The 22732-nt window shown below is 37.7% G+C and overlaps 1 pseudogene; it reads left to right on the forward strand.

The window, feature by feature from the left end:
• Positions 1–4676: 4676 nt before the first annotated feature.
• On the forward strand, positions 4677–22496 carry LOC149142016 (glyceraldehyde-3-phosphate dehydrogenase A, chloroplastic-like; annotated as a pseudogene).
• The last annotated feature ends 236 nt before the right edge of the window (positions 22497–22732 follow it).

Raw genomic sequence — 22732 nt, forward strand, 5'->3', positions numbered from 1 at the left:
AATTTAATATTTGGTAGAGTTCCCTCAGGGTAGTCTGAAATAAGATTTGCCTGAAACAAATTATCGGTGATGGCTTCAATGAGGTCATTGGAGATGTCCCTTGCATTGAATACTGTTGTTTCTGTATGTTTGAGGTGAATTTCCCATTCCCTAAAGACTATCTCCTTATGCGATTCCTCTATCCTTGGGAGATCAGCTAATATCCCTTCAACATTGTCTTTCCATGTTATGTAGCCTGCAATATTTTCCTCAATGTCATCAAAGTATGTCCTGAGATCGGACAATTGGTCCACCAATGAGCTAGTTGTGTTACACAAATCATGAATGATGGCTAATTTCTGACAGAAAATGACTTGTTGTTGAGCAAGGAGAGTATTTAATTCTCTTGCTTCCCTTTTAAACTCTGCCAATTCAGGATTAACTTTCAGTTGTTCAATCCTGTGTTGTAATTCTTGAATTTGAGCATCCCTGATTCTCAAATCAGAGTCATGTTGAAGTTTAAGGGTGTCAAAGCTTTTCTGAAGCTCAACAAGTTGTTCTTGCCATTGATTAGCAATTTTTTGCTTTTCATTTTCAAGGCCTTGTTCCAACTACATAATCCTGTCCTCCTTTTCCTTCAAAAGTTATTGTATCTCGGTGGATTTGTCCATAGTCTCAGAAGCATAAGCTCCTGTGAACTGAGTAATTCTTCTGAGTTCCTCTACAGGAGTGGACTGTGAACCTTTCCATAGTACTTCAAAAGAGGAATTTCCAGGGACTAAGGCCTGGGATTGGTCAATCTTCCTTTTCTTTCTTTGTCTTTTTACTACAACCTTATGTTGAGGACTGTAGAATATGTCAAGGGGAGGAATCTCTTCGACCCTTAATATGACCTCTGAGGTCGGAAATGCTGGTATAATTTCTATGTCTTCAATCTCTAAAGGTTGATTAGTAGTCCTTGTTGTAATCAGAGTCTTCTCAAAAGTTTCAGAAGTGTCTAAGACTTTTTCTTGTGAGGTAGTCTTTAAAACCTCAAGTTTATTTCCTTTCAAAACCTAGCTACATTGTTCCCATATCTCTTCAAGTTTAGAACTTGGCAATTGTCCCTCAGTTTGAGTGGAAGAAGAAGCCCCTGTATCTTTTGGATCAGGGATATCAATAACCTATGTAGAAGGAATCTTTGTAACCTTCTCTTGAGTTGTGTTTTCCTGTGAAAGTTTTAATGAATCCAAGGGTAAACGGGATAACCTCATTTCCCTGTATTGAGCAAATTGATTGATTTTACGTGGAGTTATTCACTCTAAAATATGTTTGGCAACTATTGAATAGGTGGCAGTTTTTTCAAAGACATCATCAAATTGATCAGGTTCATGAGAGAATTGCCTTACACTTGATTGAGCGGTAACCTTTTTAACAGTTCCATGAGGATCGTACTACCTGTTAGGGATAGTAGGAAATTTCAACTCTAAAATAGAGTTCACCTCAATAGCTTCATGTTTGAAATTATCTAATGTATACATACTACAACGGAAAGGAAAGGTAGGCCATACTTTCTTATTGGATTCTTTCAATACTTTAGAAATTCCATTACCCACAGTTTGGTAGGCTATCTCACGAGCCAACAGTTTATCAGGGACATACAAGGGCAAAACATGTGGATTAGCCAGACTACCAAAGACCCAAATGTAGGTAAACAACTCTTCGCCAAACCAATTCCCAACCCTGAGCAAGTCTGCCTCTGCTTCTAGGGAAATACTAGGAGCTCTCTTATTAAAAATAATTTGATGAATAGGCAGCATGACACCCTGGCAGATTTTATAGAAATGGGGTTGGTATTTGGAGTCCTAGAGGATATTATGGTATATATGAATCGAAGTTGGGTTCTCTAGGGTCCATTTCCATCCCATGGAAGCAAAATCCATATTGTAGCACAAAGCATCCATAACATAGGCACTCATATAAAAAGGAGGAATTACATTTTTTGAAACTGTATGCTTTTTCCTAAAATTCAAAATGTGAGTGGCTAAATTATCAGACAAAATATTTCCCCAGTCTAATATATATCCTTCCGAAGCAGCATCAATCAATGGAGTCCATTGATCTGGGAATTTCTGAGTATTAGGATAAGCAAATAGTCTACATACCATGGCAGCAATTTGACAATAAGGACCTGCGAGAGAGTCTACTGAATATATGCCCTTTTCCTCACGCTTATGCTTATTAGGGTCCCTCCTCCATTCCTTGATAGGTTCTGATGCATGATCAATACTTCTCATGAATTTCTCCATGAACTGTTTGTCATATTTACACTATGGTGGTGGCAAATGGTACATTGCACTGAAATCACTGCTGGTGAAAGAGCTGATGACTGTGTCATTCTTTGTCATGAATTTCTTGTCTGCAATGTTCAAGTGCTCTACGACCCATCGAATCATATCTGTATAGGGAAGGAGCTTGGGTCGAGCTACAATTCTATGTAAAAATGAATTTGCAACATCACTGTGGGTAGTATTAGAAACTGGAGCAGAATCCTCGGTTGTAACTGTTCTTTGTGTGACCCTTGGTCCTTCATCTTCAAATAGATGATAGATAGATTCCTAGGAAGCACTCCTGGCGTCTAAAGAACAGACTATATCCGAAAGCAACCTTGGCATATCGAGATTTTTAGTTGGTGGAGAGTCGATTGTTGCTGAATGACTAGTTTCTTCTTTTCTTTAGTTACCCTAGACATCTATTATGAATTTCGGTTATCGGGACTGGGCTGCAACATAGAAAATTTTAGGTGCGAATTTTAGCCCATGTGCGAAATTTAAGGGGTTTCATATTTTAGAGGGGAATTTTTTTAAAATTACACACTTTTCAATAGTTAGCCCAAAAGATATTTAAAAAATAAATTATTATTATATTTTATCCCATTAAAAATAGGGCAAATAAACATTGCAAAGCCCGCTTCACCTGATTTGGTTGTAGAATTTTCTTGGCATCGCCCGATTTCTGATTTGGACGTAGAATTTTCTTCTTGGCATCACCCGATTTCTGGTTTGGCCGATAGAATTTTCTTCTTGGCATCGCCCCGATTTCCAGTAATAGGACTGGTTAGGGGCTTTGTCCATTCCTTGGAAAAACAAAACTAGGTTGTATTCTCCTGGATTTTAGGGCGCAGGGGTGGTAGTTTGATATGTTGAATTTGCATTGCATTTGACCAGCATCTAAGGTCTCTTATAGCCTCTGGCCCTCATTGGCACCAGGTTCGGTGGACTCTTGTCGAATGAGATATATAAAATGGAGGAGCTGGTAAAATTGGACCTCATTGGCACCAGGTTCGATGGAATCTTGCCGAATGAGATATATAAAATGGAGGAGCTGGTAAAATTAGACCTCTCAGCCAATGATTTCTCTAGGGACATTCCTGGACTCAAACAGTTGCCTAAGCTTGAGGTATTTTTATTGCACTCTAACTGCTAAATGGTACTAACCCGTTGAATGGTATTGTTCTCTCCTTCCTTGGAAATCTCTCTTTGTTGAAAAACTTAACGTTGGCCTACAACCCTCTGGATCAAGGGGTAATCCCACATGAACTCGGGAACTTGTCAACGTTACAGTACTTGTGGATGAAAAATTACAGTTTAGTAAGAGAAATTCCAGAGTCATTAGGGGATATAAGAGATATGGTACACTTCTTGCATTAGTAGAAGAATCTTACAGGGAGAAAGTTAGGAATAAGGTAGTAGCTCTTATCATTCAGGTGTGCCTTCCTTTCATTCAGGCAGTGATGTCTTCCTGAAATCTCCTCTCATACGGGCACTAAGGTATGAGTGCCTTGAGTATGGCTTCTTTTCCCAACCTTATTTTCTAAATATACCCCTTATCTTCTTTATTTGTATCTATCTCTTTAGAAGATTTCTTTCGATTCGTAGGGCTAGGGGACATGGAAGAAGGAGTTGGAGGCGTTCAACAGAGAGAGCATGGGTGTTCAACTACACACTTGCTGAAAGAAGCATCGTACTTGGGTACATTGCTAAGGGCTTCCAATGGAGGAGATTTTTAGTTGTGTCGAAGGAAGGAACTTCCGGATGGATTATAAACAGCTAGAACTTAAGAAGCACGACGAGCGACTGGATGATGGTCTGAGAGAACCCTTCACCAGGTTCATGGTTAGGATGTAACTTCTTAGGAATCTATAGCCTCAAGGATTGAGAAGACTTAGAGTGATTCTAAGTCTACATTTTTTGAAGGGTATAAGATGATGTTTCATATGGGATATAATGGTGTTATAGGAATCACTTACCCTCCCGACTTCTGGTGGGCTTCTCCTACTTGCTGGCTAGCTAGCTGGTGGGTTGGATGGGATTGCTTGCTTTGGTGACCTCTTACATAATCATTTATCTGGAAGGATCCCCAACATGTTGATGGCCTTTTCAAAGATGACAAATTTATTTCTATATAAGAACAATTTATATGGACCAATTCCAGACAATATCAACAATCTTAAGAGTCTTGTGAATTTGAATCTGTCAATGAATGAGCTAAATGGAAGCATCCCCAATGGGATTGGAGATTGAAAAACCTAGAGACACTGCAATTATACAACAACAAACTCTCTAGGTGTATACCCTCTGGGCTTGATAAGCTTACTAATTTAGTCCATCTCAAGCTTTTTACCAACAAGCGCACAGGAATATTGTAGCTGAGGGAGTATGGCCTCAACTACACTCTCCATGGCTGTTGTGGCCAACTGCAGCAACACTCATGCATCTTTGCAGGTATACTCTACTTCCCATGCCACTCACCATCCATATCATTCAAAATTACAAGCTGACACCATATGGATGTCTGCCTATTCTTGCATTATTCTCTGCTAGCTAATAAGTTGTTCATGCAGGTTTTTCTAAGATACAGTGTTGTTTTATTTCATTGCAGTTGCCATAATGCTAATGCACCATTAGAATTCTGTGTGCTGATGCAAAATTGCTTAACCAAATGAAAGAATGATGAGTGAATATTACTTGGCAATTCATTAATTTATATGGGTTTTTACTACATGAAGTATTGGATGGTGGTACTGAGCTTATTGTAGTCAGTTTTATTATTGTTCAATTCAAACAAGTATATTTGTTTCTGTTTGTTATTAACATTTGGATTTGGGGTTGAAGTTGTAATTGATGTGTCACTTGCTATTGTTAATGGGCAGGCTTCAAGCAATGGATTCTCTGAATACTTAGGTCTCAAGAGCTCCAGTGGCTTCCCTTGCCTAAGGAAATACAACGAGGACTTGGTTTCAATAGTTTCATTCCAAACTAATGCGATGAGGATATGTTCACACTTTTGATAATATCCCTTATATGATTGTGAGTCACCACCACCATTGTTGGTCTAATTAGTGGATTTCTTTGTCTGATAATGGAAAAGTGGCATTGTGATAGTAAAGCAAGTTATAGAAAATTAGGAGCTTCCCATAGTGGAATTTTTCTCCATGACTGGACATCACACTGCTGTATGTGTAGGTGATCACACTATTGATTGTCTTAGCAGTTCTCTTCCACAATGGCCACTTTGGTGTCTCTTGATATTGTTTTATTGTATAATTGTGATAGTTGTGAGTGTAGAGATAATTTTGCTCTGTGTGGATGCCATATTTCCATCCTTTTATCACATTTACATGCATGGTTTAGCTGGGGTTAGTTGAACTGGTTGTCGCCAATGTCACCAGGGATTTACAAGAAATACCATCTACTTATGTGAGGAAACATTCCTTGGATTTCCCCAAAAAATGGTCTCTTTACCATTGATCTACTTTTTATAGAAATCACTTTGCTTTGAGATTATTCAGTGGTATCTATGGGATTGTTTTTGCTAGATCAAAACCACTAAGGCCTGTCTTGATGTTGCTTTAGATTGTAAAATTGTCAGACTGATGTATATGTGTATGTAGTTGATTTTAGATTGTTGTGATCATGGTGGTTGTTCATATTGAGGTCACTTGACAATCTGGCTGCAATTTGGTTTATATGGATGTCAGTGTTTGATCTAGAGCTCAAATTGCTTTATGATTCTTGAAAATATTTCCACTGGTTCCTATTTTTTTTTTTGTGTATAGGGAGAGAAATTGATGCTTAGATTAGTAGGGGATGAAATTGCATTCCTTTACATAAAAGCAATTCACTACATCAAAATCCCCTCTCCCATGCTTAACTGTGCCACCACGGAAAATATTAAGCACCATTCAGTAAGTCAATTATTGGCTAATTACTTTTCCATATTGTCTCTTGGATGAGAATAAACTAATATTCAATGGACAGGATGAAAAGGCAGTAAGCCAATAATAGGCTTATTGCATGGTTCTTAATATTTTTCGTGGTAGAAGATCAAGTGCAAGTGATCTAGCACCTGGATCTCTTGTATCTTTACATTGCAAGGCTATTGAGTCAAAAATTGATATTCTTTCCAGTATAGAAATCCAATTTTTAGGCAAGTCTTTGAAGGTTCAGACTCATCTTTTTCACAAGAGAAAGTGAAGAGTGGCCATCCTGATTAATTACCAGGCATGCCATGCAGATTATCACCCACCAGGTATCTCTAAGGTAGCACGCTGTGAACTTGACAATACCCAAACACCCTTTGTGAACAGGCATCTCGGAAAAACATGCACAACATCTTCTGGTTTTCTATAGTTTTTGCAATTTCCTGCTGTGAAACATACTTTAATCAGTCTTCCTTTAGTAAGGAGCTCAGTAGTTTGTTTTTCCTATGTGATAGTCATCACATTGCTGCATGATTATATACAACATCTTCTGGTTTTCTATAGTTTTTGCAATTTCCTGCTGTGAAACCTGCTTTAATCAGTCTTCCTTTAGTAAGGAGCTCAGTAGTTTGTTTTTCCTATGTGATAGTCATCACATTGCTGCATGATTATATATGTAAGTCCTACTCTTTTTTTTATGATTGCTACACTATTGTTTGGAGAGCCCGCTTTATTTCATTATGTTTACCCTGGCATACAATTATGTTGTTGTAAGTTAATTACCCCTAGTGCTTTAGAGTTCATATCACGGTTCACCATCCAATTATCACACATATAATTGGGTGTCATTTCATCACTGTCTTATTGTTGATGTGTTGTATGTGGAGGGAAAATCTGAAGTAGAAGATAGATTTATTATAAATACAAGTAGTATTTTCATGTTAAGCTAGACATTTAGGAAAAACATATGTTATATCAAAGTTATACTTTGAGCTACCTCTTTGAAGTGTGGGAAGAACAATGAGTGTAATATTGTTGTCTATAGTATGTACAGGTCTTGTATGTCTCTCTTCATTACGTTGAATTTTCTACAAGATACATAGTAGAAACCAATTTTCTGATTTGATAATTACTACTTAATGATCTTCAAACAGTTTATCTAATGTCACTGATATCATTGAGCAATTATGCACAGAAGATTTCAACAATAAATACAACGGAAACAATAAAGATCATAAAGATACAACCATGCACGATAGTGACAACAAGTTTTCCTGGGAAACCCAAACTTGGGAGAAAACCCAACAAATCTTCTTCTAGGAGAAATTATTCTTCAACAAGGTTTACAATTCCAAATTGTCTAGAAATATGTGCCAAAAATCCAAGTCCAAACTTCACTCAAATTCGTCCTCTATCTGCTCCCACGTGTGGTTGTTATAGAAGAGAGATGATGATGATAAGTAATCAAATGAAGTATCACACTATGTATATATATACGAGTCGAATGGGCGCATTTACCCTAGGGGACATGTCCCTTCATGAGCTGGGTCGACTTGTCCTTTTTGAGCCTACATGAAGCCTAATAAAAAAATGAATTTTTATTTTTGTTTTCATAAATATTCTAGGTCAGCTTAGGAGGCCTCTTGGCATGTAGGAATACCTCCTGACACTACACAAAAATCAAAACTTTGTCTTAGCGAGGGAGATATTCTCCTTGGCTACAATAGATTTTTCCTTAGCTTAAATTTCTCCTCCATAAGAAAAGTTCATGAGCTTGCTATGTTGATGTATGTCTATAGATAACTCCATCCTACAGTGGGAAATGTGAATATCTAGGGCATTTTACCTTTGGCAAAAATCTTTTATGGCTCCTTAAACAAATGTATCAATCTCCTCTGGTCAAAGTCCCCTTCTAATTTCTTAGGAGATAATCTTCCTTTGGACCATTCACCCTCAACCAAAATACTTTATGGATTCTCAGGTGAATTACATCTATCTCCTCTAGTCAAAGTCCTTTATGACCTAGCCAAGTTGTTTTGGCTTCTCAAGAGAAGTTTTGTCCAATCCTGTAAATTTCTCGTATCATTGCCTTGGGCCATTCACCTTTCTAGTCAAATTCCTTTATGACCTAGCCAGGTCCCTCTAGCTTCTCAAGTGAATGTATTCATCTCCCCTAGACAAAGTCCTTTATGACCGAGCCAAAATCCTTTATGGCTTCAGGAGATGGCCTTCCCTAATCCTACAAAGAAATCAACCCTCCCTCTCAACAAGGGAGACTTTCTGCATCATGCAAAGCTTTCCTATGAAGTATACAAACTTCACTATAGACAGAGGCTTGCTGAGAATGTCTACAATCTTCTCATCTGTGTATGCATACTGCAACTCCACTGATCCTTTCTTCACCATGTCTCGAATGAAGTGACCTGATCAAGTATTCCGGCAAGAAGATTTTGATGTCATATTGTTTCACAACTTGCGACATAAGTGACGATATACTCTGTCTCTTTTGTACTGGGTGCGACAGAAGTCAACTTCCTGCTGAACCAAGGTATCATAGCTGATCCCAAGCTAAATTAGCACCATGATGTGCTCTTTTTGTCCTCTACGCTCCCAAACCAATCTGAATCCATATATCCCTGCAAATTCACTTCACCACCTGAGACATATATCAAACCATATCTACTGTATCACACAAGTACCTCCACCATGCTTTTAGACAACCCAATGTATCTACCTCGACTCGACCATATATTGGCTTAGGGTGTTCACTGCAAAGCAAATATCAAGCCTGGTGTTAACCAACTATATCAATAATCTAATCAATTGCTTGTACATCGTGAGATCCACCAAATCTGAATCTCCAATCCCAAGAAATAGTGTATCTTTCCAGAATCCTTCATTTCAATATTTGAGGCCAACTCCCTTCGACACTGAAGCAGGCCTTCCTGTGGTAGTCCTGGTTTCTCCCTCTGTCACAAAAGCAAATCCTCCTGTCACTGTTTCTCCCTCTATCATGTAAGCAATTATTTTTGTTGTTGTTTCTCCCTATGTCATGTAAGTAAGTCCTTTTGCTATTTGACATTGTCTCCTCAAAGAAGGCATATTGCTCTTAGAGACCTTCTGTCTCTGAGCATCTTGACAATCTCAACCCATGACATCCTCTTTGGAAGGTTTGCTCCTTCCACTCTGCTTGACTATCTACTCCCTCAGTACTAGAAGCTCTTCTGCTCATCTAGCACAGTCCTGGATGTCTATACAATTTCTCCCTCTCGAACACCAATCACTTTTGTTGAGTTTATGTTCGAGCCCTTAGGTCATACAAGAAATTATCCATTGGAGACTGGAGCAAGAAAAATCCTTGTGGTACACTCCCTCTTATTGGGAGAACCCTCTTGCCACAAACTTTGCTTTATTCTTCTAGATGCTACCATATAATGCCATAATCATTTCCTTGGCAGCCTTCACAATGTACCTACAAACCTCATTCAGGAGGCCATGGAAGAAACAATTATAACCAAGAAAATATTACAAAGACAAGAGGTTGACCAAGGAATAAAGATAATAATAATATTCAAGGGAGAAAGATAAGAAGTACTTATCTCTTGATTAAAAAAAAAAAATTGTTGAGGGTTGTAGGAAATTGTCAACTCCTTCTTGATCCTTGCCTCCTTGCATAAATCAATGAAGTCCATCTGCAATATCATCAAGCTTGGATTCCTTATCTTCTTCTGAAGTGGATGCTCATCCTCGTCCTTAACATTCAGCTGCTAATGCATGTTGCTTTCCATTCTTGCATGATCTGTAAGAGATAGGGTTTCTTCATCCGACAGATTAGGCTTAGCAAGCCATTCATCGAGTTATCTAGCCACACCAAAGGTTTAACAACAAGCTAGCATCAACACCAAGTCCACCTTTGGATCTCCCGCTTGCATTCAACATGCTATCAAGGAGATAAACCAAGTAAGCATCTCACAAACTACACTTGCATCCAACACTCCAAGTCTTGCTCTAAGGTTTAATTCCACAAGCCCTAAGACTTTAAACAAGTATAAAGACTTCAAGACAAATAAAAAACTCCTCACATCCCTGATCATAACAACCACTTATCACCTAGTTGTTTTCCTTTTTGTTCATTGTTGATTAGCCTACTTTTGCAACCTCAAACTTGTTCAAACTTGGCCTAACATATGTTTGCAAGTTTACCTTTTACCTTTGGCAGCCTTCCTTTCCTCAACCCTTCAGGTTGTAGCCTTTTTCTTTGCATTTCTTTCCTAGTTGTTGCACAACCAACTCAACCAACCTTCTTAGCAGTCTCCAACAGGTTTTGGTACCCTTGTTGATGCCCTAAACTACCTTGCAACCACCTTCTCTTCATCACTCTGTGTGTTTATACTGTTGATCTAAAGATGATCTGAGGTTGTCATTGATGTCAACCCAAGCAGCACTAGGGGCTACCCTAATCTTGCAATGGAATTTTGACTTGACAACTTACTCTATTTTGAGTCAAGGATCTTCTAGATATTTCTGTTCGTCGAGATGTTTCCATTGATATATGGCACGCCAAGTAATTATTCACGGTTTGAGAGATATTCATGTTTGAAGTTAGTTACCCCAGTTAGTGGGCTCAAACCCTATGGGGTTATGGCATGGCACTCATAATTGGTTTTGGTAATTGAATAGTCAATAATTAATAAGTTTTTAAGCTCCTAAAATCCCTCCAACATTCTCTATAGAAGCCCCTCTCAACTCTATAAAAATAAATCTCATATATCCTCCAAATGTAGTGATCATGGCATTTTTGCTATAACTTCATTTCTGTGAAGTCTTAGATTCTAAAATTAAAACCCATTTGATTCGAAATTTTGATGAACGTCGTGACTGAATTTCAGATCTTGGTTCGCTATATTTTCGGAAATATGATCTGTGGAAGTTAGGGTTTTTGCAGGTTGCCGAACTTCATCTCGAAGAAGTGACCTTGGGAAAAACGTCATAACTCTCTCTCTGAGAAGAGGATTGGAATTCTGTAAAATGTGGCGGATAGTGCATGGACTGTAGTTTTATGTGTATCAATTTTAGAGCCGAATGAGGAAACAATGACACGTGGCACGCTGTACAAGTTCTCTCTACTAAACTAGTCCATAATTAGGTCATTGTGAGAGATTGGGCATAACTTTGTCTTGAAGAGTCCAAATCAGGTCAAACCTGTGACATTGGAAAGAAGACTCAAAGGGATACTGCAGGAACAAAGTTCACATATTGGGGATCTGAAATCATAGAGATACATCAAATTAAATATCGTGCTCCTAGAAGGCGAGAAAAACTAGATCAAATGTTGTCAAGGGGTGCAAAGGACCAGACTTTCTAAGGCAACAAAGAGAAAGGTGTAGCAAAATGATGCAACAGAGGTAAGCTACAGGTAAGTATATTTTGTATATGCATGTTCATTTCTTAATTGCAATAGGTTCTTTGTATTCTAATTTGTTGTTTTTGTTTAGCACTGACATATGCTTTGCAAGATGAGGTAAGGTATTTCCTTGAAGACTTTTTGCAGGTATTATATATTCATCAAGAGAAGAATCAACGCATAATCTAATGTTTTTAAGAGTGAGAAAGGGTAGCATGACAAGATAAGCAATCAAGGTGCAAAACAACACAAATAAGTTCACCATATGAAGTCTTCAAGTGGGAAGCACTGCATACAATCATTGTACAGAGTCATTGTAAAAGTTGTACAAGTGTCTAACTGCCAAGAGTTGAAGAGGCAGTGTTGGGAGTTCTAGGATCATCATTATGTGGTTGTGTCATAGTTGGGGTTATGGTCTAGTGTGTCTTCTTCTTCTACATCATTCTATATCATTGTAAAGTGGACCATTTTCCCCGGTACGAGAGTCCATTCTTCTTTTATTCTTCTATAGGGTGGTAGGGTGGTGCATGAAGTCACCAGCAGGTTCAATCCTGTGAAAAATTCAGGGTGGTAGGGTGGTGCTATTGTGAGTTGTAGCTCATTAGGTGTTGGGGCATCCGTTCAGTTGACTACTGAAGAATCTCGGGCGTTGGAGCATCCATCGAGTGGGAGCTGGAGAAGAATGATTTTCTATAATTCTAGGAAGTTGTTGCTTTCATTTCAGTTGGGGCTGAAGATTAAAGAATTTATTAGAAAAGCGTTCGGTGGCTTTTTATCCGGAGGGGGTTTTCCACCTAAAATATTTGTGCCTCCTGGGTTCTTTTATTTACTGTTATTACTGCATAAACGTTAATAATAATTGAAGATTAACTAATGCTCTGAAAAGATTTAAAAGTGATAATTGCTAAGGAATACTGATTCACCCCCCCCCCCCCCCCCCAAAGTATTTTCCAACAATTGGTATCAGAGATTGGTTTCTTCAGTAACAACTTAACCGCTGGAAGTCAGTTTTCAGAGCATAGAGATGGGAAAGTCAAAGAAGCGGGTTACAAGGATTTCAAAGGAATGTACAGGTACAACAAAATCTCAAGAAAGTGAGTATTGTGTACCAACCCCTGATTTTGATGCAGATAATTACTAGATATGGGAATCCAGGATGGAAGTATCATTGTAGGCACATGGAGTATGGGAATCAATTGTTTCTGGAGACACATTTACCAACGAAGCGAAAAGGTACAATTCAAAGTCCATGAATGTAATTTTGAATGTTTTGCCAAATTCTATGAAAACAAAAGTTGGTAAATGTTCAACAGCTAAAGATCTTTGGGAAAAGCTTCATAATCTCTATTCAACAAAGAAATCAGGTCAAGATGTTATTGAAAACTCATATCCTTCTGAGTATGATGAAGAAGGGTTGACCATAGAATAATTTTATAAGGAGGCAATCAAGCTTATAAAAGAGCTCAAGGCTGAGAAGATCCGTTCCAATACTCTTGAAGAACAAGTTCAAGGTCTCAAAATTGAAGTCGAAGAACACAAATGTATTGAAGAGTCACTTGAAAAGAAGTTGGAAGAAATCAATAATACAGTGACACGAGACCTCAAGAGAGAAGTCCAACAGAAGCAACAAGAACTCGACATAGATTTTGCAGAGATTAGCAGGATCACACAACATATGCAGGAAGTAGAAATTGAAAGGAAGGAATCTAATCAAAGATACATATCCGCCGTTGACCAAAATCAAAAGGAATTAGAAACATCTTCAATAGAAATAAGCAGGCTCAGGATTGAAAATGAGAAGCAGAAGGAACAGATACAGGTTCTCAACAGAGAAGTAGAGAAGACCACTCTTCTCAAGCTATAGGTTGAGGAGGCAGAAAAAAGAAGGAAGATCTTGAAAAGATGGTTTCAAGAAGATCTTGCTCAAAAGCAAGAAGAACTTGATGCAACTCGTGATGAGATCAACAAACTCAAGGGATCACAAAAAGAATACTTACAAGATAAGACAAATGAAGAAGTGAAAATGAAGGTAATTAAAGATGGTAAAGCTCCAGTTGATGAAGGTACAAGCTCCACAACTTCACAAGATGATTCTAAGAAGGAAGTTGATCAAAGTGAAAAGCCAAAGAAGAATGTTGCAACTCCAAATAACAAGACCAAAGCAATCAAGAACAAAGGACCACAAGAAACTACAACACTGCCTCCAAATAAGAATGAAAATCCTTCCAAATATGTTCATTTATTTAATGGTTATTTCTTTTTATGTGCTAACTATGGACATATGGCTAGGGATTGTGAAGTTTTTTACAGGTACAATCATTATCTACAAAACCCTAGAAGCAAGTTTGCAGGATCACGAGACAGGTTCCACGATGATTTTTTCATAAGAGAATACGTGTTATATGGGCCAAATATTGAATGTTTCAAATGCCATAACTATGGCCATAGCGCTTGTGGTTGCAAATATCAGATGGAATCACCTATGGACAACATTGAATGCTTCAAGTGTCATAACTATGGGCACATGGCTTGAGATTGCAGGAATAAGAAGGTCTGGAAAAGGAAACAGGTACAGGAAGACAAAGAAGATAACAAGGTTTTAGCAGTTATGCTTTTAGGATTTGTAAAAGCAAAAGACCATGAGGAATTAATAGTTGCTTCAGATAATGACACAAGTCAAGATGGCCCATTAGGTGACTCACTATTTTGAACAATCTGGCTTGTTGACTCCTTAATGTTTGTACAAGAGGAGTCTATGTAGCTGTATATGGCACAAATCTACGATTGACAGGAAGGTAGTTTGAACAAGACGGTAGTTTCATTAAAAGTTCAGGGGGAGCAAAATAGTTGAAGGATTACAGGTTACCAGGAACAAGACAAGATTAGTCTGTAAAGGATATGCACAAGTGTAAGGAATTGATTTGGACGAAACATTTGCACCAGTTGCCAGAATGGAAGCTATCCGGATGTTTCTCGCCTATGCATGTTCAAGAAAAATAAAAGTCTACCAAATGGATGTTAAGTCAGCATTTCTGAATGGAGAATTAGAAGAAGAAGTTTACATCGAACAACCTGAAGGTTTTCTACTATCAGAAAAAGAAGACTATGTTTGTAGGTTAAAGAAGGCTCTGTATGGTCTCAAGCAGGCTCCCAGAGCATGGTATGCTCGTCTTGATGGATATCTATGTCAACAAGGGTTCAAGAAAGGTACTGCTGATAGCAATCTTTACGTACAAATAGATAAAGATAATTTAACAATCGTTGAGGTATATGTGGATGATATAATCTTTGGTAGCAATGATGATCAAGATGTCTTTACTTGGTGAGTTGACATACTTCTTAGGGCTTCAAATATCTCAGCAAGAGAAAGGAATATTTATATGTCAAGCCAAGTACATCAAGCAAAGGCTCAAGAAATTCAAAATGGAAGATTGAAAACCCGTCCTTACTCCGATGGTAACGGGTTGCAAATTGAGCATAGACAATGCATCTAAGGATGTGGATCAGAGGTTGTACAGATCTATCATTAGTAGTCTTCTATATGTAATAGCCTCCCAACCAGATGTTATGCAAGCAGTTGGACAAGTAGCAAGATTCCAAGCAACACCAAAAGAATCACATATTATTGCCGTCAGAAGAATTTTTTGATATCTAAAGGGCACAACAAAATATGGCTTGTGGTATCCCAAGGGAAACAATCTCATTATTCAAGCCTTTACAGATGCAGATTGTGCAGGAAGTGTTGATGATCGTAAGAGTACTAGTGGAGCAACATTCTATCTAGGTGGTTGTCTCGTATCATGGTTGAGAAAAAGGAAAACCTCAATCTTGTTATCCACAACAGAAGTAGAATATATCGTGACAACGTCTTGTTGTACTCAAGTTCTCTAGATGAAGAAAACTTTTCAAGACCTTCAGGTCAAGTTTGATGAGCCTATTCCCATATTTTGCGATAACACCAGTGCCATCAGTATCTCCAAGAATCCTATGATGCATTCCAAAACGAAGCACATTCTGATTAAATATCATTTCATTAGAGAGCAGGTCGCTGAAAACAATATCAAGCTTGAATATGTTGGTACAAAAGAAAAAATCACTGATATCTTCACTAAACCTTTACCTCGTGAAGCATTTGAATATCTTTGCCAGAAGCTTGGGATTCTCCCAAGTTCTCATTAGATTTTCCTTATTTAGAAAATAAAGGGGGAGTGGAAGTGTGTACAGGTCCGCAGGATGGTTGTGTGTCAGGGGGAGTTACCCTTTGCCATTGATGTCAAAGGGGGAGAGAAGGCAGTAGGAAGAGGTGCCCTGATCGCAGGGGGAGTACTTGTGTTGCCATCAATGCCAAAGGGGGAGATTGTTGATCTAAAGATGATCTGAGGTTGTCATTGATGTCAACCCAAGTAGCACCAAGGGCTACCCTGATCTTGCAAGGGAATTTTGACTTGAAAAATTACTCTATTTTGAGTCAAGGATCTTCTATATGGATTCTACTCGTCGAGATGTTTCCATTGATATATGGCACTCCAAGTAATTCTTCACGGTTTGAGAGATATTCATGTTTGAAGCTAGTTACACCAGTGAATGGGATAAAACCCTATGGGGTTGTGGCATGGCACTCATAGTTGGTTTTGGTCATTGAATAGTCAATAATTAATAATTTTTTAAGCTTCTAAAATCCCTCCAACATTCTCTATAGAAGCCCCTCTCAACTCTATAAAAAGAAATCTCATATGTCCTCCAAATGTAGCGATCGTGGCATTTTCGCTATAACTTCATTTCTGCGAAGTCTTAGATTCTGAAATTAAAACCTATTTGATTCACAATCTTGATGAACGTCGTGACCAAATTTCAGATCTTGATTCGCTATATTTTCGGAGATATGATCTGTGGAAGTTAGGGTTTTTGCATGCTGCTGAACTTCATCTCAAAGAAGTGACCTTGGGAAAATTGTCATTACTCTCTCTCTAAAAAGAGGATTGGAATTCTGTAAAAAGTGGCAAATAGTGCATGATTGTAGTTTTTTGTGTATCAATTTCAGAGCCGAAAGAAGAAACAATGACACGTGGCTTGCCATACAGGTTTGCTCTAATGAACTAATCCATAATTAGGTTATTGTGAGAGATTAGGCATAACTTTGCCTTGAAGAGTCCAAATCGGGTCATACTTGTGGCATTGGAAAGAAGAATCAGAGCGATACTACAGGACAAAAGATCACATATTGGGGATCTGAAATCACAGAGTTACATCAGATTAAATATCATGCTCCTAGAAGGCAAGAAAAACTAGATCAAGTGTTGTCAAGGGGTGCAAAGGACCAGACTTTCTAGGGCAGAAAAGAGTAAGGTGTAGCAAAATGATGCAACAGAGGTAAGCTACAGGTAAGTATCTTCTATACATGCATGTTCATTTCTTAATTGCATTAGGTTCTTTGTATTCTAATTTGTTGTTTTTGTTTAACACTAACATATGCTCTACAGGATGAGGTAAGTTTTGCTATTATCATGTCATGGGTATTTCCTTGAAGACTTTTTGTAGGTATTACATATTCATCAAGAGAAGACTCAATGCATAATATAATGTTCTCAAGAGTGAGAAAGGGTATCATGACAAGAGCAACAATCAAGGTGCAGAACAACATCAAGAAGTTCACCATATGAAGTCTTCAAGTGGGAAGTACTGCATACAATCATTGTAAAAGTATCATTGTACAAAGTCATTGTAAAAGAATCATTGTAAAAGTTGTACATCTGTCTAACTGTCAAGAGTTGAAGAGGCAGTGTTGGGAGGTCTAGGGTCATCATTAGGTGGTTGTGTCGTAGTTGGGTTTATGGTCTCATGTGTCTTCTTCTTCTACATCATTCTATATCATTGTAAAGTGGACCATTTTCCCTGGTACGGGAGTCCATTCTTCTTTTATTCTTCTATAGGGTGGTAGGGTGGTGCATGAAGTCACCAACAGGTTCAAGCCTGTGAAAATTTCAGGGTGGTAGGGTGGTGCTAGGGTGAGTTGTAGCTCATTGGGTGTTGGGGCATCCGTTCAGTTGACTACTGAAGAATCTCAGGCATTGGAGCTTCCATCAAGTGGGAGCTGGAGAAGAATGATTTTCTAGAATTATAGGAAGTTGTTGCTTTCATTTCAGTTGGGGCTGAAGATTAAAGAATTTATTATAAAAGCATTTGTTGGTTTTTGACCCGGAGGGGGTTTTCCACCTAAAATATTTGTGCCTCCTGGGTTCTTTTATTTACTGCATAAACATTAATAATAATTGAAGATTAACTAATGCTTTGAAAAGATTTAAAAGTGCTAATTGCTAAAGAATACTGATTCACCCCCATTGGGGTTATGGTCTCATGTGTCTTCTTCCTCTACATCATTCTATATCATTGTAAAGTGGACCATTTTCCCTGGTACGGGAGTCCATTCTTCTTTTATTCTTCTATAGGGTGGTAGGGTGGTGCATGAAGTCACCAACAGGTTCAAGCCTGTGAAAACTTCAGGGCGGTAGGGTGGTGCTAGGGTGAGTTGTAGCTCATTGGGTGTTGGGGCATCCGTTCAGTTAACTACTGAAGAATCTCAGGCGTTGGAGCGTCCATCAAGTGGGAGCTGGAGAAGAATGATTTTCTAGAATTTTAGAAAGTTGTTGCTTTCATTTCAGTTGGGGCTGAAGATTAAAGAATTTATTAGAAAAGCTTTTGACCCAGAGGGGGTTTTCCACCTAAAATATTTGTGCCTCCTGGGTTCTTTTATTTACTGCATAAACATTAATAATAATTGAAGATTAACTAATGCTTTGAAAAGATTTAAAAGTGCTAATTACTAAAGAATACTGATTCACCCCCCCCCCCCCCCCCCCCCAACCCAACAACAACTTCCCTTATGCTTATGGACAGACACCTTATGACTATTAGCCCTCAACCAAGTTGAACAGACTCAACACAAGCCTCACAGATGCCTTCTTTCAGCTCTGTCCAACCTTTAGTTGCCCTAATTCAAGTCTATCTAGCTTCATGGATCCCCTATTTTAGACTTGCGGAACCTTCCTCGTCTTGCAGCCCTACGGCCAGTCCTGCAACCCTTGGCCTTCTTTGTGCAACTCTAGACCTAACGAGACCTCAGTTAACTCGTTTGGATAGACCTTTGACTTAGCTATTCTAGAACAAATCTCCTTGTTCGTTCCTTAATTCGACCTCTTCTAGCTTGTTGCATGTGGCTCCTTCTAGGGCTCTCTTGCTCCACAAATGAAGTCCCTCTCCCTTGTCTCTTAGGCTGACTTTAGTGGCTGCTCTCTCAACAAAGCTTTGATTCCATGTTGAATTTTCTACAAGATACATAATAGAAACCAATATTTTGATATGATAATTACTACCTAATGATCTTCAAACAATTTATCTAATGCCACTAATATCATTAAGCAATTATACATAGAACATTTCAACAGTAAATAGAATAGAAACAACAATGATCATAAAGAGACATCCATGCACAATAGAGACAACAAGTTTTCCATGGGAAACCCAAACTTGAGAGAAAACACAACAAGAATTCTTCTAAGGAGAAATTATTCTTCAACAAGGTTTACAATTCCAAATTGTCTAGAAATTTGGGCGAATAATCCAAGTCCAAACTTCATTCAAATTCATCCTCTATCTGCGCCCATGTCTGATTGTTATATACGAGAGATGATGATGGTGAGTGATCAAATGAAATGCCACATCATGTATATATATACAAGTTGAATGGGTGCATTTACCCCTAAGGACACATTCCTTCATGAGCTAGGCCAACTTGTCTTTTTTGAGCCTACATGAAGCCTAATAAAAATTTGAAATTTTATTTTTACTTTCATAAATCTTCTAGGCCGACTTAGGAGGCCTCTTGGCATGCGAGAATACCTCCCGACGCTACACAAAAATCAACACATTCTGCTATGGTACTAATGATTGCATGTCATTGTGTCACTTAACAAAATGATTGGTAGTAGTTGCTTTGGTTTATATGGATTTCGGTTTGCTCTCTTAATTGTCATAGGGGCCTAATTGAAGTCCATTTTGTTGTGTGTTTGTTGCGTGGTTCATCAGAGTTCTGTGCATCGTTAACTATTAAATTGCATCATGATCATTGTATTGAGGTTTAGATGTCACTAAGTTTATTAACAATATGATTGTCAGCCTCACTTATGTTGGTACACTTTGTACTGAGAATTATTCATGATACTCATATGTGTAGAAATATGGATTGTCTAGACTCTAATTATTTTATGTTTTGGAGTTTTTGTTGACAATTCGGCAAAACATTTTTTGGTCAGAAAGTGGTTTTTTTGTTATTTAAGATCCATTTTTAATATAAGAATGGATTTATTGCCCTGAAAAACCCAGGGGCACTCAATTTGTGCTGAGTTTATCGATCAAACTTGTAATTCCAACAAATTACTATCAGATTTCAGGCAAATTTGACCAAACAAATATTAAGGCTTTTGATCATTTTGTTGGTGTATGCTGATTTAATGTATTTATATGATTGATGCCCTAGTCCATGCAGGGGTTAGACACTTCGAGCTTGTTATAGTATTGCAAGCAGATATTACTTGTTTAATGATTGTCCTTGGTGTATATGGATCTCACTTTGCAAATGTTGTTTCATCACATTAAATGTGTGTATCGGATTTTCATGGTAAACAACAAACTGATCTAGTTTTTTGTCCTCTTGCCCTTGTTCTTTCATTCCAGGTAGGATCATCTAGACAAAAAAGGGGCATAGTGGAGGCAAGGATAAAAGTTGCAATCAATGGGTTTGGAAGGATTGGTCGCAATTTTCTGCGATGTTGGCATGGTCGAAAGGACTCCCCTTTGGATGTGGTTGTCATCAATGACACCGAAGGTGTTAAACATGCCTCACATTTGCTCAAATATGATTCTATTCTTGGAACCTTTGACATAGATGTGTAGGTAGCAGGAAATGATGGCATTTCTGTAGATGGCAAGGTCATCAAAGTTGTATCAGATCAGAACCCTGTAAATTTGCCATGGAAGTAAGTACATGAAACTAATAATTTGTATAGGATTATAGGTTAATGCTACATATATGCTTACACTTAAGTATTGGATCAGATTCCTAATGTTTACAGTTGGGTTTAGCAGATATTGAAATTCTTTGGGATAATTATCAGTTCATTCAAAAATAAATAATTAGAGCATTGTGAAATTGACATGTTCAACACTTAACAGGCTCCCTTGGGTCTCAATTAGATTACTCAAATGCACTAACTTTAATCAAAATGGTCAATTCTTTATTTTCTATGTATAGTATTTTGGTTGCTTAGGTGAACTTGGCTTGAAGACCGAAAGAAATCAGAATAGAGAATGAAAGACCTAATTTAACAAAATATAAGCATGTGCATTGCAAATTTGCTAAGCCTGTGCATTGCAAATTTGTTGATTAGCATATTTTAAGGGTATTGTTTAACTATTTCAAGTTTTGGAGTTTTTGGTCAAACAATTTTTTGTCAAATTGTGATCTTTTGTTATTTAAAATGTGTTTTGGCTTGCATATATGGATTCAACACCTGAAAAACCCATTGAACACTCGAATTCTGGAAATATCGCAATTCAAACTTATAATTTCAACAAATTCCTAATTAATTATGAACAAATTCCACTAAAAAATATGCCCAAACAACTCCAAAACCTATAACAAATAGACTACTAGCAGAGGCAACAACAACAATCGCTGCAAAAAATTGTTAAATCTGTATAATACTGGGTAGCCTTCCAGGATTATTATATAGAGATAATTGATGCTTCTCAGCTCATGACGAAATGCTTCATATTGTATTTGCAGGGACTATGAGATTGATTTGGTCATAGAAGGCACTTAGGCGTGTTTGTTGACAGGGAAGGTGCAAGTAAGCATCTCCAGGCTGGGGCAAAGAAGGTTTTGATCACAGCTCCTGGAAAGGGATATATTCCTACATATGTTTGTGGTGTGAACGAGGAAAAATATAATCCTGCAGAAGAAATTATTAGCAATGCCTCCTGCACTACTAATTGCCTGGCTCCTTTCATTAAAGTTCTGGACCAGAAATTCGATGAGTGTCATATGGTTAAATAGAACGAACAATATATTCATTGTTTCCCCTATTTCATGTTGAAATCTAACTTATCATTTTCTATTGTCGATTACCATAGTTTATTTGGATTTAAAATGGCATTGTTTAGTTCCTATTTGAGGACATTGCTTTGTTCCTATTCAATATACTTGCCAATGTACACCTAAATTTGTTTAGTGCAAGAATCATCAAGGGCACCATGACAACAACTCATTCATATACTGGTGATCAAAAAGGGAAACTGAATGGAATTTCTCTAAGAGTGCCAACACCTAATGTATCAATTGTTGACTTGGTTGTTCAGGTGGAGAATAAGACATTTGCAGAGGAGGTGAATGCATCATTTCGAGAAAGTTCAGATAAAGAGCTTAATGGCATCCTTGCAGTGCATGATGAGCCTCTAGTGTTAATAGATTTCAGGTGTTCAGATGTCTCCTCAATTGTGGATTCATCACTCACAATGGTGATGGGAGATGATATGGTGAAAGTGGTTGCTTGGTATGACAATGAATGGGGTTATTCACAGAGGGTTGTTGATTTGGCTAACATCGTTGCCAACAATTGGAAGTCTTAGACAATTAATTTCTCCTTGCTCAACCTAAGTTGCTACATAACAAATATGGTTGTTTTTGTTTTCCATTATTATTTGCTATGAAATGAGCCACTTAGTCTAATCTATGTAATGTATGTTTTATGTTGTTTATTTCATGACAACATTATGAACAGTTTTTCAAATTATATTACAATTTTTTGGTTTTTGCAAGGTGCTTTGCATAATTCTTTTTCCCCTCTATTGGTAAGGGGTGCCTTATTCAACTTACTGACATCATAGTTTAAAGCTCATAGTGTGTATTTATAAAGTTTATTTTTTGAATTACATTCTGAATCATAGAAATTTTAGATCAAAAAATTATTCAAATTGTTAATTTTTTGAGAAATTATGTATCATGATTGAACCACTCATCTTGGTAAATGGTATTGGGACTAAGAGAGAGAGAG

Source organism: Pinus tabuliformis, chromosome X (genome assembly GCF_031772625.1).
Source record: "Pinus tabuliformis cultivar Carrire ecotype Pingquan chromosome X, CPIR1, whole genome shotgun sequence".
Taxonomy (NCBI): Eukaryota; Viridiplantae; Streptophyta; class Pinopsida; order Pinales; family Pinaceae; genus Pinus; species Pinus tabuliformis.